General features: G+C 39.9%; 1 protein-coding gene across 7 annotated transcripts in view; it reads left to right on the forward strand.

Moving 5' to 3' along the window:
* Positions 1 to 18,383, forward strand: part of LRRC8D (leucine rich repeat containing 8 VRAC subunit D) — a 109,603-nt gene that overhangs the window by 51,699 nt on the left and 39,521 nt on the right. The gene's annotated exons all lie outside the window — the stretch shown is intronic.

Consider the following 18,383-nt stretch of genomic DNA (forward strand, 5'->3'; position numbering starts at 1 on the left):
CTAAGACTTTGCTGTGACTGTCATTCCAGTAGTTTCTATAATAGGAATATTTCATAAGTGGCATTTGAATCATTTAGCCCTAGTGGTTCAGTAAAAACTTGTGAGAGGGAAAGGATGTCTGATTTCCAGTTTTGTTACTGATCCGTGGTGTGTGTGAAAGGCAGCTTTTGAATAATTTCTCATTAATAAGTGGGAGAAATATCTATCCCATCTTTACCCTCAAGATCATTATGAGGATAAATGAGATGTTTGAATGAAGCCATAAACAATGTTATTTTATATGTTAAGTAGCCAAGCAGAATCTTTGGACTTGACTCAAAGTATAAATGTTCTTTAGATTGTCAGATCTTCCTGTTTTATTTCTTTTAATGTGAAAGGAATTTACCAGACTATAAGTTTTAGAATATGCATGTGATTTAAAAAATGAGAGGCTCTAAAATACTTGACTACCTGGCCCTTACAAAATACTGTAATGTAATAAGAGTTCATTAAATGTTCTTCATCCACTCATTAGTTCATGTCATAAATAGTTTTTGTTCATTTGCTATTTGCCAGGAACTGTTTTAGGAGCTAGAGATACAGTAGGGATCATAAAGTCCTCTTAACCTCAAAGAGACTGTATAGTAGATGGGGCTGATAAGCATGCATTCTATGGATATCTGTTAGCTGTCCTGTAATAAGTGCTAATAAGAAAAATCAAGCAAGATAAGGGGACACAGCAACAGGAGAAGAGGGTGTTAGTGATTGGGGAAGGCCTTTCAGATTGTGTGACACTTGAGCCAGAGACCTGAAAGGAGTGAAGGTACAAGCCAGATGGGACACTAGGGGAACAAGCATTCTGAGCAGAGGAAACATAAGTGCGAAGGCCTTACAACAGACAGCTCTGTGGTTGAGGAAGGGCACCCTGGCAGAGCAGAGTGAGCTATGGGAAGAGCAGGGGGACAGTTCAGAGCAGGGAGGTGTGCAGGTCGCCTCAGGCCTCCTGGGCCACAGAGCACATTCTCCATTTAGGTTTTTGTTGTCGTCATTTGTGTGTTTTATAGAATAGTGATTTTTTTAAAAATTCGTTTTTCAAAAAAGTGTTGTAAGTTCTTACAAATATTACTTCATTTGATTTTCACAAATACCTCAGTATACTTTGTTTAATTTTAGGAAGAAACTAAGGCATCAAGATGTTGAGGAATTTGGAGGTTATAGCTAATAATTAATCAATCTGTTTATAAAAGAAGAAAAAATAATATAAAGAAGGATAAGACTTGAAGATTCTTTGCAGTGCTTCTGGGCTCCAGAAACATCAGACAGGATGGGACTCCACACACTGGGAGCATGTCAGCACTGAGGTCCTTCTGAAAAGCTTTTATGTCCTCTGCATTTCAAGCCAGGAGGACTCCATTCTTCCTAGGCTTCCCATCTACTCAGTGCATTTTCTTGATGGACCCATCTGAGACCTAATTTGTTCCCTCATCTGTGCACTTGACACTTGGACTTTGCTGGGTCTCTGCAGTTAAGTGATAGCTTCTCTCTTTTGTCTAGGGATTACAACTTCTAGAGGGGAATTTACCTCCTAACTCCCCATCTGTTCCCCCACCTAGTGTGTTAAAGGCTGTGTTTTGCATACCGTGGTCCACAGACCACTGTGGGTCTCATTTAACATGCAGACACCCGGGCTCCACCTCTGACCCACAAAATCAATCTTTGCACATGGGGCCCTAAAGTCTGTGTTTTAAAAACTGATTAAGAGCTCTTGGGTTAGAAGATGTGCACTTACCCATAGAAGAGATGAGATAGGGAAGAATGGTGGGACACAAGTTTCTCTCCAGAGCATACAGGGGATACTTACTCTTCTACAGTTCTTTTCTCTGCTGGGTAAGGAAGAAAAGTTGAAAACTCCAGAGGCATCCAGGATAAGGGTTTGTAAACTGGCCTGTGGGACTGCTGCCTGCTTTTTGGAACAGAGCCAGATTCATGAGTTTATGCATTATCTGTGGTTGCTAGGCACAACAATGGTGGAATTGAGTGGTTGCTACAAAGACCATAGAGCCTGCAAAACCTGAACTGTTTATCACAGAAAAAGTTTGTTAGGCAGCTGAGCTATCCAAGAGAAGCTCGCTGTCAAGATGGAAACATTTCTGTCTATACTCTCCAATAGGCTAGCCACTGATCATTGAAGTTGAGTAGGGTGGGTAATGTGACTGAGTACTGAGATTCCCATTTTATTGCGCTTTAATTAACTTAATTTTAAAAATGAATTTGCATTTAAATAGCTACATTTGACTGCTGGTAACTGTAACAGATTGTACAGGACTAGAGGAAAGGTTTCAGGTTAGGGTTGGCTGTGGGATGTCAGTTAAGTACTGTCAAGGGTTTATTTTAGGCCACTGGGAAGAGGGAGCCTGGGACAGAAGCATCTAGAAAGGATACATTTTAGAACTTTTCATTTTTTCCATTGTGAGTTTTAAGTTACCTGTTTAGGATCCACGTCTGCCACTCAACAGCTTTTTTACCTTGGTCAAGTTATTTAGCTTCTGTCTGCCTCAATTTCCTCATTTGTCAAACAGGAAGGGAATTAGTACCTACCTTATAAGATTGTTATAAAGTTTAAGTGCTTAAACAGTGCCTTGCATGTAGTAAAAGCTGTTTGCTGCTCTTATTATTATTGCTTCATAGTTTTTTTTTTGTGACCTAGTGTAGCAAAGCAATCCTTATTATTTACCCCTTTCTTTGTTTTTTTTTTTTTAAAGAAATTGATTCTGAATTCTAGGACAATTTGTACATTTACCTGGCTAAGGTAGTCTCTTCTAATTTGGAGACCAGCTATGTTTCCTGTCCTTCCGTGCAGGTTCTTGAGTTAACCTGTTGTCTGAGTTTGATATTATCTGAGTTTTACTGATGGTTACTGTAAATATTGTTAGATATCTGACCAGATTATTTCGCATAAACTTTTAACAAATAAAACAGACATACTTAATTAGAAGCAGACCATTTCTTAGTGTTAATGCTTGTCCCTAAGCTGAAGAAGTCCTAGTAATATTTGAAAGGAAGTTTGTTCCTATTTTATCTTGAGACATGTCAGAATCTCCTAACATGAGTAAGCTTGATGTCTTCCTTTTTAAAGAAGCGTGAGCAAGGCTGGCACGAACATACTGGTTGGTGGGAGTGGCAATTGTTTGTGTAAATGATAACAGTAATAGAAGTCAGAAAAAAATATTCAGAATATCACTGTGGGTTTTTAAAGATTGAGTGACTGTTAATATTCTCATTTTGGGTATTATCTATTAATAATCCAGCGTTGTATCTTGCCATGGCTAAACAATATATCTATTAAAGGCTTCTTAGAAGCCAATGAATACAGCCTCTTGAAAATCTGCTTTCAGGTTTTCTGAGGCAGTAATGATGTAACAATACTTCTTAGTCCTTAGATCTGTTCTCCAAGGCTGCAACAACAGTGTTCAGCAGATATTATGTGCTCAGTAGTCACTCTCCAAGGCTGCCTTTTTGATCTGTAAGACCATGTTACAACACTCTTGATAAGAAAATAATATGAAAAGAAAGCCTTGCCCAGATGGCAAGTGCAGTTTCATCATACAAGTAGCAGTCCCATCCTTTAGGCCATAGTGTTTGTTTTTGATTTTTGAAATCTAGGTTATGTTTAACTGTATCTGAGATGTGTCAAGTTGAGAGTTTTTGTGGACTCATTTTACACAGGGCAGAAAGAATGAAAAAATAATCAACTACTAATATCCTCTAGGTGGAAACCATGTACAGCCTTAAACTTCCGCCAACTTAGGGAGGGGAAAGATATGGAAGTAATCGAAGTCTCTGATGTGATGTGGCCTGTGAAGGAATAGTTTGTCCAGTAAGCACAGCCATTTGACTGCAGACTCTGTTTTTACATGCACTTATCTGCACCAACCTGCCCTATCACCTTTCTGCATTTCCTGCTAGACTTCATCCACGTTCTTCTAGCACATTTGTCTACCACCCATTGACACCCATTTGTGCACCTCAGCTGAAACAGAGCAGTAAAAACTTTCCTCCTGCTATAAATCCAAAGTTTTCCCCTCTCCTTTTGTTTGAACTGTAGAGAGGAGTTCAGCTTGTGGTTCAGAGGACTGTGGTTCCAGTTATACATTTCCTTGGGGTAGAAACCTTATTAATATAAATTGCAGAGCTAGAATTAATGAATGGAAGTTATGAGAAGACTGGTTTAAGCTCAGTATAAGAAAACATTTATGAAGCACTGGAGCTGGCTGGCAGTCTGCTGTTATCAGACCTTGGACGTGCTCAATCAGATGATTCTGGTGGGGATGTGGAAATGGGTAAGAAGCTGGATTAGCTATTATTTTATGCTGTGATATTGTCCACTTCAAAGATATTATAGCAAAAATACTTCTTTTAAATCTGTGATGTTACCTTAATTATTTTTTCCTAAGTCACAGGTGAATGAGACTAACACATTAAATGTGCACTCTAGTAGATACATTTGTTTTAATGATGTGTGTTTTATAATTATTCTCCCTGCAAATTCATTTTAAAATTAATTAGCAAATTACTAATTAAAATATACATGAATGAATTCAGCAGGTATTTATTTGAGACCTACTGTACCCATCACATGTGCTAGCCTCATGGAAGATAAAAAATGTAAATGAGACACTGCCTTTGTATTCTAATTGAAGAAATAGACATGTGCACTTTAGCTAGAAAATAAGTGAGACTATGAAAAATATTAAAGTCAAATTGCAAAAAATGTCAAGAGAGAGTCACTTAATTCTTCCTGCAATAGTCCAGGGAGTTGACACAGACAAAACTTCAAAGGCAAATAAGGTTGGAAGGGGCAGGTATAATAATTCACATTTATTTGGGATCTGCAATGTGTGAGGTTTTTTTAGATGTGTTTTGATATCTCCAGGAGATTTGGCACTGTTTTCTTCATTCGATAGATCAGAAAATTGGTTAGGGATAGGAGATAATTGGGCCAGGACGTGTGAGGGAAGGAATGTTGAGTAATCTGATGTAGCTCATTGTAGGATTTGTGGGCTACAGAAAACGAGATGAGAGATGGGAATGATATACTGGAGTCAAATTATCTAATCCAAATGAAAAATTTGACTTTCCAGTCACTCCGAGGACTGCCAGAGGCAATCAGAGGCAAAGTGTTTATGCAGAATGTATTGGCTTTGGAGTGATGAACTTTAGATACCAGTTCTAGACTGTACTACAGAGAAATCTCATTAAGTTGAACGTTTTTCATAAAGCGGAAATAATACCCAATGAGTAGATAAGAGACCTGGGTTGATTTAATTTTTTTTCCTACTGCTTAGGGGTAAAGCATTCTGCAGAGACTTAGTCTCTTCATCCATAACATGAGGGCCAAAAATACTGCCCCATATATGACTGCTTGAGGCTTGGGGTCATATATATATATATATATATATATATATATATATATATATACACATATATGGAACTTAATAAAATTATCAGTTGAATCTAAATAAAAAAATAGGATCTAAAGGCTGAAGGCTCTTGCCCAGTCATCCAAATACCCTAAATTTATTTCCTTTCTATCCCATGTCAATCTCCTAGGTTTAACACCTATTTCTTCTTGCATGGACTACATATTGCAAATCTCTGAACCAATTTTTACACTAGCTATCCTAAATGCAGAATGTCAGACTAATTTTTTCTAGTGCAACGTACATGTTATTGTCCGTTTAAAAGATCTTCAATGACATTCCGTCTCCTGAAGAATGTAAAGCAGGTTTATTACCTAGTGGTTCCAACTATCCCAGTGTGAATCTCTCCTTCTCACTTGCCTTTCTCTGGCTTCTTTTCATTTTCAGTGCCATTTCCGTCCCTAATCCTCCTAGTACAAACTAATTTCTCTTTCCTCTATTGCTCTATATCTCTTGTGTCATTTTTCATTGTCAATTATTCAGCCAACATGATTGAGCACCTAATACGTGTCACATACTATCAGGTGATGAAGAAACAGATGAGATGAAGTCACAGCCCCATTCGAGTCACCTAGTGACATATGCAGGGGCACATTATCACTCCTTCCCGGCCGAAGCTACCTGAGGGCTAGAACTATGTATTTATAGCACTAAGCACCTTACATTAGTGACATCTAAATATTTGTTGAATAAATGGTTGAATTTATGTTAGTTTAGCAAAATCATTCCAGTTTTGTATAAAATTGTAGATATACTGAGGAATTTTTAGTGAGACAATGAACCACTCATTCTGTCTTAATCTTTGCATTTACAAAAAAAATAACATTCCTTGGTAATTGAAAAAGTGATGTGCAGGCAAGGAAATAGCTATTCTTTTGACTTTTCACATTAAAAAGTGATATTGGTAGATATTTATATGTAATTTAGTCTGTTGAAAGAGATAACATGTTAAGGTGTCTGTTGTCTTCTGTATGCATTTTTTCTGTATATATTTTTAAGTTGTGATTTTTATAGAAGTATAAATTGGAAATTAAAACAGAGCTATTAAGTAGAGAAGGTTGGAACTAAAGAGGAGCTTAGGAATGACTGGGGAGTTGGAGCAGGGTGTGGACTCAAATCTCAAGACCCAGTAAGTCACAAAATAGCACATGCAGATGAGCCCTTTCATGTGAATATATGTGTCAAAATCATCTATATTTTCTTAATTTTATTTTAAAATTTAGGGGCACATTTAAATTATAGCAGCAATATAATAAACTTTGGGAAATAAAATAATACCTCCACACTCACTGTTAACATCTTGATCACTTTCTCTTTCCAAAGATGTAATTAAAGTTGTGGTACACAGAACATTGGAGGTACTACCATTTTTCCATATTAACATACCATCATGATTGTTATATTACCATGTAATGTTCCATTGAGTGGCATACCATCATCATTTTGCTATGCTTGGGAAATCAGGTTGTCATGCAAAATGCTATAGCCTGTAATGCTGGTTATCATGTGCCTGTTATTCTTCTAGGGTTTGGCGTATTTCCTTCGTGACATTTCCAAAGAGGCTGTTCTTCTCCTTCTAAATGTTAAAAATAACAGCAGAACCATTTGATGGAATAGCTTTTTCAAAACATAATACTTCAATGCTTATTTTACTGATCCCCTGCCTAGACAATTGATAAAGAAATGATAGCATCATTTTAACCAAATAGTAGATGAATATATTACACCGACCACAGCTTTGAGTGGTTTGGAAAAAAGAAATTTTATGCCTATGTCCATCAAGTGACTTTTGCATCTGGATGATTGTGAAATAATCTTGAAAATGTTGTTGAGAAGCATCTGAATAGTTTTGCACTCAATATATACTTTTATGTGAGTGGCAGATTTATGTGTAATTCATTGCATCAGGAGGTCTGCAGACTTGCATTGAGTTACAACTGTTTACAGTGTTGGAATGAACACCTAAGGAGCTTGCTAGCAGCCTTCCCAGCATCCACCCAGAATTGCACAGAAAGGAGACTGCTAACTAGTTATTTTCTTGGATTTATCAGGCTCTGGATAATCCAAGGAGTATTCTGTGATCTTAGTAGAATATCCACAGGTCACATAGGACAAAAGCTCACACAAAATTATTATATTCAAAACCTAATAATGAGAAAGCTGGTGAGAGGGGAAAGAGATACCAATGGCACAAACAGAATGTGTCATGTGGAAATAAGGGCTATGGAGAAAAATAAAATGGTGGGGGACTAGGCAGTGTCGAGATGTGTGTATTTGAATGTGACGGTCAGGGAGTGATAGCAGGAGCCGCTTGGCTCCATCTGAGGGAAGAATGTGCCAAGCAGGGGTTAGCCGAGGCAAAAGCCCTGAGGCAGAAGAGATGTTTGGTGCATTTAGTTTCATCATGGAATCCTAAGGAGCTGGAGTGGATTATGCTTATGGAATGGAAGGGCTTTATAGGGAATGGGAATGAGTGTAATACCTCTTTTGAGGAATTTTTCTATAAAGGGATGCAGAGGAATAGAACAGAACCTGGAAGAGGATGTCAGATGATGGGGTTTTTTTTTAAGATGGAAAAAATTGTAGCCTGCAGTTTGCTGAAGGGTACAACCAGTGGCAAGGGGGAGACTGGTGACAGGAGAGAAAGCTGGAGGAATGATGGTGTGGTAAAGTTGGACAAATTGGCATCTAGTATACAAACAAATGCAGGATTTGCTTTAAATGGGGGCAGATAGGTCATTCACAGAGTCAGAAGGAGTGTGGGTATAAATGCAGGAAGGTTGGTAAAAGTGGAAGTGGAAATGCTTGCATTGCGTCTGTTTTCTCAGTGAAATTAAAAGCTCATGGTTTTCAGCTGAGGGTGGGAAGGAGGTTTCCAGAGAGGAGAAAGTATGAAATAGTCTTGGAAAGGGGAGGAGTGATGGGTTAGGGGACTATAGTAGCATTGTCAAGGCTAACTGAGGGCCCCCGGTGATCAGTGGTCATGACTTTAAAATAGATCTTGGTGGTCAGCATGATTTGGGTTTTTTTTTCCAGCTATGTTGAGCAGCCTGGGTTCAGGTGCAGAGGGAGCAGAGATTTGGGTTTATAACGAGAACTGAGCCTACAAGCCAGGTGAGTGGGATGCAGAAGAAAAGAGAGGCAGGGGGAGCTTAGCTGAAGGAAAGAAGGAAAGCAGGGCTTATAATAGGCTGGTGGAGAGAGCATGTGAGGGGGCTGGGTGACAGTGTGGCATTAGTGGGATTTAGTCTCAGTGGGATTAACAGTTTATTAGAGTAAATACTAGAGGGAGTGATATGGAAAATTAGGGAGTTTCATAAATGTTTAAAAGGTAAGTAGAACTTTCTATTGCTTAGATGTGGAGTGAAAGGAAAAGAGTGAAGTAGGGCATGCTGTTGAGGCTTTAGCTTGCGTTGCCTAGGTAAGTGTGGTCTCCAAGCTCAGGTATTCATGGGGTCAGGCGAGTATGAATTTCAAAAAATGAAAAATGAAGTGTGGGAGGGGACTGTGGTCATCTGCAGGCACGTGGTCCTCCTGAAGGGGGACAGCTCCACTATAGTTGTTACTACCATGGGGTGTGTGGATCCCAGGCTGCTGCATCTTCCAGTTTTACAAAAACAGAGTCAGAATTTTAATGTCTTTAAAATTGCTAGCAGCAGCAAGTTGCACTTAGATCCCTGGCCACCACTTCTCTGGAGGGCATTCCTTTCTTCCAGGGCAAGGTTCACAGACATGAAACGGCATCTGTGCCTCACCTTATTCAAGGAAGAACTTGAAGCCACATTAGGTGGAAGCAAACTCAATACTGAGTTGTATCGTACAGCCCCAGACACAAGAGCAGGTTTTTTTTTTTCCTTTTTTCTGAGAAGGGGCTTGTGAGAGGTTACAAAGCACTGAGCCGCGAGGTGCTGATTATGAGCTATCTCCCAGAAGCAAGGGCCTTGCCCTCAGGCCCGAATTCTCCGTGGTTTCCATCCCATTAACTTTGAACAGTTTCAGGGAACTTTATTTTTATCTTCCGCTTTTCATTTCCAAATTGATAACTGAGTGAAGCGGTCATTGGCCCAGACCATGCTGAGGGTACCCCTGGCATGAACTAAGGAGATGGAGTTGGTTCTTTGACACCTCTCTGTGAGCCGTGCACGAGTCTCAGTGTGGAAGCAGTTCATCCACATCGCTGCCTAGATGATGGAGTAAAGTCACAGGAGGGGCGGGCGCTAAGGCCCTGCCCAGTAGAGCAGCTGCCAGGGAGGGTGAAGCAGAGCTCAGGCCTCTTCTCATTGGCACTGGAACCAGGACTTCTGTTTTTGTTTATAAACCTGCCTCCTCCACAACTTCCCCTGGTTTTACACTGGGCAACAAGACTAGAAATCTGACAGTTGGTTGAGGGATACGTTCTTCAAGGACAGTGGCTGTGGTTATTTGCTAACTGTGTGTTCTCAGATGTGCCCAGCCCTGTCCTGGGCCTCCTGGGAAACAAGGGGGAAGAAGGCAGGCACCCCTTCTGTCGAGGTGGCTTGCTTCTTGCTTCCTCCCTTCCATTCATTCATTCCTCAGATTTACTGAGTGACTGCTACATGCATGCACTGGACGGTCTGTTGAGAATGTAAACAAATGTCACTGTGTTCAAGGATAAGCAGATAAATTATCATACGTTTATGTTTATTCTGTAATTGAGATAGCTTGAGAATTCTGTGCATCTACAGTTGGTATTGAGTGCCGTGAGAAGAGGCTGAAGAAAAGGGTTCACCCTGTCTTCAGAGAGTGTACCATCTACTCAGGAAAAGGGAAGCCATGGTGCTTCCAGAAACACATCCCACTATGGAAACTCCCCTACCTGATAATTTGTCTTTCCAATTCCAAGTATCTTTATATTCCCAGCAGAGTACCTGGTACTCAACTGCTTAATAAATACTAATTTAATTAATGAATAAATAAGTACATGTTACAAGACAGAAATTAACTTGCTGCTATACTAGAGAGGGGTTCTTTTAAGAGTGGCATTTGAGCCAGGCCTGGGAAAAGAGATGGCAGTGCCACATGAGAAGAGAAGACATGGTCTGGGGCCTTCCAAGTATTAAAAATAGCATGAGCCACTCAGTAAGCCCAGGACATAACTTGAGGTCCCTGGTAATGCACATGGGCATGTAGGGAAAGGTAGAGAGATGAGAAAGGATGGGAGCAGGTCATGGTGGGCCTTCCACTGCCAGGCAGTGAGTTTAGATTTATTTGCAGGCAACAGGTTTAAAAGGGGTTCTGGAGGGCACTTTCAGAAGTTGCCTTTTGAGGGCAGTGTGACGGGTAAATTGGAGGGGTTGCAGGATCAAAGGATTTTGTCTCTCAGAATGGGGGGAGACCAGGCATGACTGAAGGCTGAGGAGAGGGGCTGGGTGGTAGAAGGAGGTGCAGGGTTACTCTGAGATGGTAAGAGAGGGTGAGGTGAGCTGCCTGCCTTTGGGGGGCCTAGTCAGTACAGGTGCAAGACACCCTCAGCAAAGCCGCGCTAGGGAGAGCAGTGCTCCCGGAGGAGCTGGACTAAGCTGCAGATTCCAGGCCTTTGAAACCACTGTTAAAATGCCTAGTACTGGGGTTTCGGTGGGGCAGGGGGATGAGAAAGGAAAACCCAAAGGGGCTGCTTGTATGTTTTGTAGATCCAACATGTAGTACAAGTGGTGTAACTGGAATATTGGTGATTGGCAGAAAATGCAGAATGCTGAGTGTTGATTTCTTAGGGCTTTAATTCCCTCCTTTGTCAAATTACCCATCAGATCCTGTTGAGCACCATCATTCTATGAATCTGTCCATGGAGACATAGGGACTTTCGAAAAGCTGGGTGATTTCCGAAAACCCAACCAGCCACCCCCTACCAGCATCCAGTTCACAGGGCATCTCACAGCTTGGCAGAATGTGGCTGCTTTGATCCATTTCTTGCTTACGCATTACCAATACTTTGTAGGTAAAGTTTATAGGAAAACAAACCAGCTAGTTTAGAGTGTTTCATGTTAACCTTTTTTCCCTTTGTCATTGCTGAACTTTTTAGGGCAGGCTACTTTTAGGGCAGGCTGTTTGTACAGCATTGGCCATGCCGCAGCCTGTACCTAAAGTTGCAGGCAGGCCTTCCTGCATGAATCCTAAATGTGTGAACACATAGTCTTTGTTTGTCCTGTGTATCTTGGTATAAAGGGAAATGATCTCACTGTAAGCCTTAATAAGTTCATCTTTAGGGTGGGTTGTAGATGAGGTAGACTGTGTGTGTAATGGAGCCCTTTCTGTTTCCTGACATTAGTCACTGAAAGAAAACGCCCACATAATAATAAAAATAATACCTAACATCTGTTCAGCACTTTAGAGCTCCCGAGTGCCATATATATTCTCATTCAAATATCAGAAGTCACGTCTGTGATGTTGTGTTGTGAACTAATGAAAGCAAGGCATGACTGGAGGCATTGGTTATGCAGGGACGGTGTTAATGTGGGCTCACCCCCAGGCTCCTTCCCAGGGGTGTTCTTTAGGTGTATCCAGATGTTTCTTGGACATGTAAAAATATGCTGTTCTGCTTGGTCTTCAAAATTTAAAATTACTCTGGTCTGTACAGATAGTTTACCTCACTGAATTGCATTTTTCCTTCAATCCCTTTATTTCCATAATAGGTTAAGGTGAGGGAAAGGAGAGAGATGTTCCTCTTTGAAATTCTCTCTCCTGTTTTCTAACGTATAGCTCTTCATTTGTGGCAGGTAGTAGGAACTTAAATATCCAAAGATTTCTCTTTTTTGTCAGTTCACTTCTGAAGAGTGGGAAGAGACCTCCTTAAGACAGAAATGTGCTCCTCTCAAGAGGCCCAGACAAAGAGTAGTAATTTGTAACAGCCTGAAAGATAACAGTGACATTAAGGATTTTCTTCTTTATCTGAGTTTCTTCTTAGAGGGTTAATTACCGCTAGCTCTCACAGTCTAGGTCACTCACTGAAATTTCTCCTTACCCAATAATGTAAGTCCTCATTAAATCATCTTTACAATTAAGAAGCTGCATCTCTTTTTCTATTAACACTCTTTTCCAAGGACGAGGATATCTCTTTAGAAACCTTAAAGCACTTGGTTATAAGTAATTTAAAATGGGGTGGAGGAGGAAACATTTTCCTTGTTTTTTACCTCAAAACATATGGTATATTCACAGCCCATAAATTGATGGCAACACAGCCTGTTTAGCAAAAGGGGGAAATGCCTATCAGGTTAACCAGGTCAAATACAAATATGCATATGCAGTATGTTAGCCTCATTGGAAAATGAAAACCACCAACTTATTCACAGCCAAAAATGGAAGAGAACAGGCACACATGATAACAGTGGCTGGAAAATTATCTGATTTGTTTTTGTTTCTCTTGCTTCCCTCTGTCTGTAGTCTTCCATTTTTCTTTGAGTGTTATCAACTGTCATCAAAAATCATTTTTGAAAAGTTGCTCTTTAAAGAGTTATGCCACATGATGGGTGTATACCAATTTGGTGTTCATTTAAATTTTATTTTTTTAAAAGAAACAATGAGGAAAAAACATGGCATATAATGTGGGACAACAAATGATTTCATGTGCCCTCTTGAATATAGTGGTTAGTCACTTGGGCAGAAATCTGGAGGAGTCACCAAGAAGCAAAAATCCTGATCTGGTTAAATTAATTAATAGAAAGTGCTTTGAAAGAGCCTTAGTGAATTCAGAAGGATTGAAATTGTACCAACTAACTTCTCAGACCACAAAGGTATGAAACTAGAAATAAATAGTGCAAAGAAAACAAAAAAGCCCACAAGCACATGGAGACTTAATAACATGCTCCTAATAATCACTGGATCACTGACCAAATAAGAACAGAGATCAAGCAATATATGGAGACAAATGAAAATAGCAGCTCAGCACCCCAGCTTCTGTGAGACACAGTAAAGGCTTCTAAGAGGAAAGTATATAGCAATCCAGCCTTATCTCAAGAAAGAAGGACAATCCCAAATGAACAGTCTAACTCACAATTAATGAAACTAGAAAAAGAAGAACAAGTGAGGCACAAAGTCAGTAGGAGGGACATAATAAAGATCAGAGCAGAAATAAATAAAATTGAGAAGAATAAAACAATAGAAAGAATTAATGAAACCAGGAGCTGGTTCTTTGAGAAAATAAACAAAATAGATAAACCCCTTGCCAGATTATCAAGAAAAAAAGAGAATCTACACAGATTAACAGAATCAGAAATAAGAAAGGAAAAATCACTACAGACAACACAGAAATACTAAGAATTATTAGAGAATACTATGAAAAATGATCTCACAAATTGGATAATCTAGAAGAAATGGACAACTTTCTAGAAAAATACAACCTTCCAAGACTGACCCAGGAAGAAACAGAAAATCCGAACAGACCAATTACCAACAATGAAATTGAATTGGTAATCAAAAAACTACCTAAGAATAAAACCCCTGGACCAGAAAGTGCTTTGAGTGATGCTTGGAATATGATCAGCTAATCATTTTCATCGTTAATTATTTTCATCATCATCACCCCTAGGTACTAGCATACTTTATAATACCTTGTACAGATAGTAGTACTCACAAAATGCTTGTGGAGTTCATTTTTCTAGACCCTTCACAACCCTGGTTCATCTAGTTGTTGTGTCACGTTTGGATTTGGATGCCCAGAACTAAACTGAACACAGCATGAGAAGTACAGAGAAGAGTGGGACCATATCCACCCACCATGAACATTGTGCTTCTGGTAATGTTTGTTTGGTGGCGACGTCTTATCTTTCCCTCATAGTAAGCTCCCAATATATGAAAACACTGACATCTTTCTCATAGGTGCAGAAATTGTTGGGTCAGTTATCTTACCCTGATTGTGTTCTTGGATTTTTGGATTAAATTATTTAACTTGATCCCTACTAAATCTATAACCTATTTTGTTTAGGCTCATCTTTAATAAGCCTTTTGAGGTTTTTTTATTGCCAAATCTCAGTCTTTCCCATTTGCTATCTTCTTAAGCTTTGTACAATCAAAACTTTTTTTTGCAGTGATATCACTGATTTTAAATGTGGGACAGGAGAGGAACAAGACAGAGAGCCCTGTGCACTGGCATTCAAGGTTTTCCCATAGGTTGGTATGGATGAGCACTTCAAGCCCTCATTCACCACCCACTTATTCTGATTTTACTTGTAATGGTAACAAAACTCATCTGTTTAGTTTTTTGGCCTAATGACGGATTAGAAGCCACAAGTTGAAGAGGGAGGAGGATTCTTAGAGGTTCGTGGCCTGACCGTATCTTGAGATATGATGGTCTGATGCCCCAGGAGGAGGCAGGAAGAGGCAAAATAAATAAATAAATAAAAGTCCCCAGGGGATACATGACATTTAGGGTGTTAGAAGATCCCAGGATGGGATTCAGACTACGACAAAAGAATCTAATTGCATTACAGGTGTGTGAAGTGAACTCACTGAGGGGAGTGCACTAAAAGGGTGCTGACATAAGCTTTGGAAGTGAGTGGAGACAGCAAGGCCAAAGGCAGAGGGCCTGCCTAAGCACTTGATCAACTCTGGGAGAAAAAGTTATTTCCCAGGAGGCTGAGGTTACAGGTTAATGATTCTGAAACCACTAAATACATGTATACTGAAATTGAATAATTACGTAAATGGGTAGTGGATGGTGGGAGCCACATTTCTCATTTTGGAATGGGAAGTTACAAATGGGAAGGAATGATCTGTGGAAATGGATTACAGTTGGAGACACCAGTATGAATTCATGCTCAGCTTAATATAGATACAGATGCATACATAGAATATATTTATAGATATGTGTGTATATGCAGGTGAGTATACACACATATATTTCTTTGCTCTGTCAGCTGAGAAGGCCTACAAACACCACCACCCCAGTAACAATGAGCATACCTAGCACCCAGATCTTTGTTTTTAATACATTCCTCTAATAAAAGGAACCAGGACTCCTTGCAGACTGGCTGGTTCTAGGGCTGGGGCAGGGAATGTACACAATGAACGTGGAGCATCTTGTAGTACTGGAAAGTAAGGAAGTGCTCACCAAAGCCCACAGTGACCGAGGTTCGTCAGAGATGCACAGCAGCCAGCTGGTAGCCAAAGCTCAAAGAATTTGAGCAAAAAGACAAGGTAGTAATGAATTACAACCCAGATTATAAAATATGCTGAATCCATACTGATATAAATAAATGGTTGAATAAGTAAATAAATGAGGAAGAACAGACAAATCTGTGCAAATAAATTTCAAATGATTTATGTAGATACCCTCCCTCAAGGAGGTTGGTCCTAACTGCCACTCCACTAGTGTGGGGTTCACATGGTGATTTCCCTCCAAAGAATACAGTATGGAAAGGGGAGAAACCTGACAAGAACTACCTCAGCCAGGTGGCTACAGTTCACAGCAACAGCAGTAAGTCATGGTAGTATTTCCCCTTGATGTGACATAAGACTGGCACTTTACCTCTAGGGTGTTCCTCCCAGAAACCCGTAATTCTGGTCTGTCCATGAGAAAAACTTCAATCCCAGTTGGAGGATATTCTACAAAATACCTGACCTCTAACTATCAAGGTCATCAAAGACAAGGTGAGTCTGAACTGTCATAGCCACGAGGAGCCCAAGGAGACGGGACTACCAAACATATGTGATATGGTGGGACAGGAAAAGGACAGTAGGTAAAAAACCCAGGATATCTGCCTAAAGCATGGACTTTAAGAAAAATAATGTGTTGATATTGGTTCATGAATTGTGTCAAATGTAATGCTAATGTAAGATTGGATAGTAGGGGAAATAGTGTGAGATCTATTCTAACTCATCACAGCTTTTTTCTAAATCTGGAACTATTTTAAAGTAAAGCGTTCATTTAAAAAGAAAAAGAAAAGGAAAAAAAAAAGTGCCAGGTTTCCAAAAGCATTACAAGAAAGAGTTTCTACCCATCATAGCCCAGGAGCCTGGGAGCCTCCATGTTACAAAACAGCGTGTTAATTGATGCTCTTGATGCGGAGCTGAGTCATCAAGAACATGTTCAACTATACCCGTGTACCACTTCAACTCAGAGTAGTTCTCACTACATTTTCCTGGTCAGAGCCAACTTCTCTATATTTCTAGCCCTGGGCTCTGTACACACTCTGTATCATCCATTCAGTCTGACTGATAGAGTTTGGCCAGTATCTGAAACTAAGGTCTGAGGCATCCTCTCATTCCTTTTATCTCCTGGCAGGATCTCTGGCTCCTGGCTCAGGTACATCCACCTTTTTAACATTTTATTTTATTTTAAAGTATTTTTAGACTTAAGGAAAAGTCACAAAAATAATAAGAGTTCTCAAATACCCTTCATCCAGCTTCCTCTAATGCTAATATCTTACATAGTATAGAATAATTACGGAAACTGGAATATTAACACTCATACGATACAATGAACCAATCTGCAGACCTTCTTAGAATTTTCCTTTTTTCTATTAATGTCCTATTACTTCAGACCCAGTCCCGGATCCCATGTGGCACTTTGCCTCTGACCTTCTGGGCTAGTTGCTCAGTTTGTCTTTCATAACCTTGGTCCTTTGGAGCATATCGGCCAGTTATTTTGTACCCTGTCCTTCAGTTGGGTTTTCAGTTTTTTTTCTCATGACTAGATGTGGGTTATGCATTTTTGGCAGGAATCCCACGGAAGAGACATGCTCTTCCTGGTCCCTCACACCAAGAAGTATGCGATGTTGATGTCTTATCACTGGTGGTTTTAACTTTGGCCTCTTGGTCGGCATGGTATCTGCTAGGTTTCTCCATTGTCAAATTATTACCTTTCCCGTTGTAATAAGCATCTTGTGGAGAGATACTTGGAGACTGTAAAAATCCTCTTTCTCATCAGACTTTTACCCACTAATACATCCATCAATGATTCTTGCCTGCAGCAGTTAATTTATAGTGTTTGCCTTATGGTGATTTTTTGTTTCCATCATTGTTTCTAATTGGAATTCTGCTCTAAGGGAGAGCTGTTGGGGTGCATTCATTTCTAGTAATAACCATTACAAACAACAGTAATACTGATTATAATAATAATAGTAACACACCAGCATTGTTATTATGATTTGCTGTCTGCCTGGCACTGTGCTAAGCTCTTGATTTCACTTACTTTTCATAACACCCTCTGAATTAGATCATCCAGTCACAGGAGTTACCTTTTCTGGAGAACCTTCTCCAGCTTCTCTGTGTGGACTGAATAACTCTCTTTGTTCCTTTCACTTAGAGTTTGCCCTCCTGCCATCATCCTTACCACCCTCTGTGGTCATTCTGGGTTTTGTCTCTCCCACACTAGGCCTTTGGTCTCTTACCCCTGCATTTCCAGCTCTGTGTGGAATGCCTGCCACATCCTAAGTACCCAGAAACTTGAATGAAATAATTTTAGGGTCTTTATAGCCCTGGCTCAGCCTCCCTAATCATGCTACATTGTTCTGTTTCATGTTCTTGTAGTGGCTGTTCGACAGCCAAGCCATGGTGCTGTGCCCTGTGAAGCTCACCGTCAGTGATGAAAACTGGGTCTTTTTCACAGGTACTGCCGCTGTTAAACAAGGTGTCCTGAACTCCATCTCTCTACTCTTATGCAAGACTTTGGGCTGATTCTTATTAAATATCATCTTGTTTGGTTTAGCCTGTCTTTCCTGATGGAGATCTTTCTGATATCTAATTCTGTTTTCCAGCCCATTTGCTATCTGTTCAGCTTTGTGCAATCTAAACATTTTTTCTATTTCCCAGTGACAGCAGTGTAGGGTAAGGCAGGACCAAGTACACAGAGGAACCCCTCTAGCATTCTTTCTCACCCTTTAGGTGCAGTGGTTCAATGTGTAAGGAATCTACACAATTGTCACTGGATTGATATTTCTGTCATATTTCAGTTACTGTCTTCATCTCTGT

This window comes from Manis pentadactyla, chromosome 4 (assembly GCF_030020395.1).
Source record: "Manis pentadactyla isolate mManPen7 chromosome 4, mManPen7.hap1, whole genome shotgun sequence".
NCBI classification, from domain to species: Eukaryota; Metazoa; Chordata; class Mammalia; order Pholidota; family Manidae; genus Manis; species Manis pentadactyla.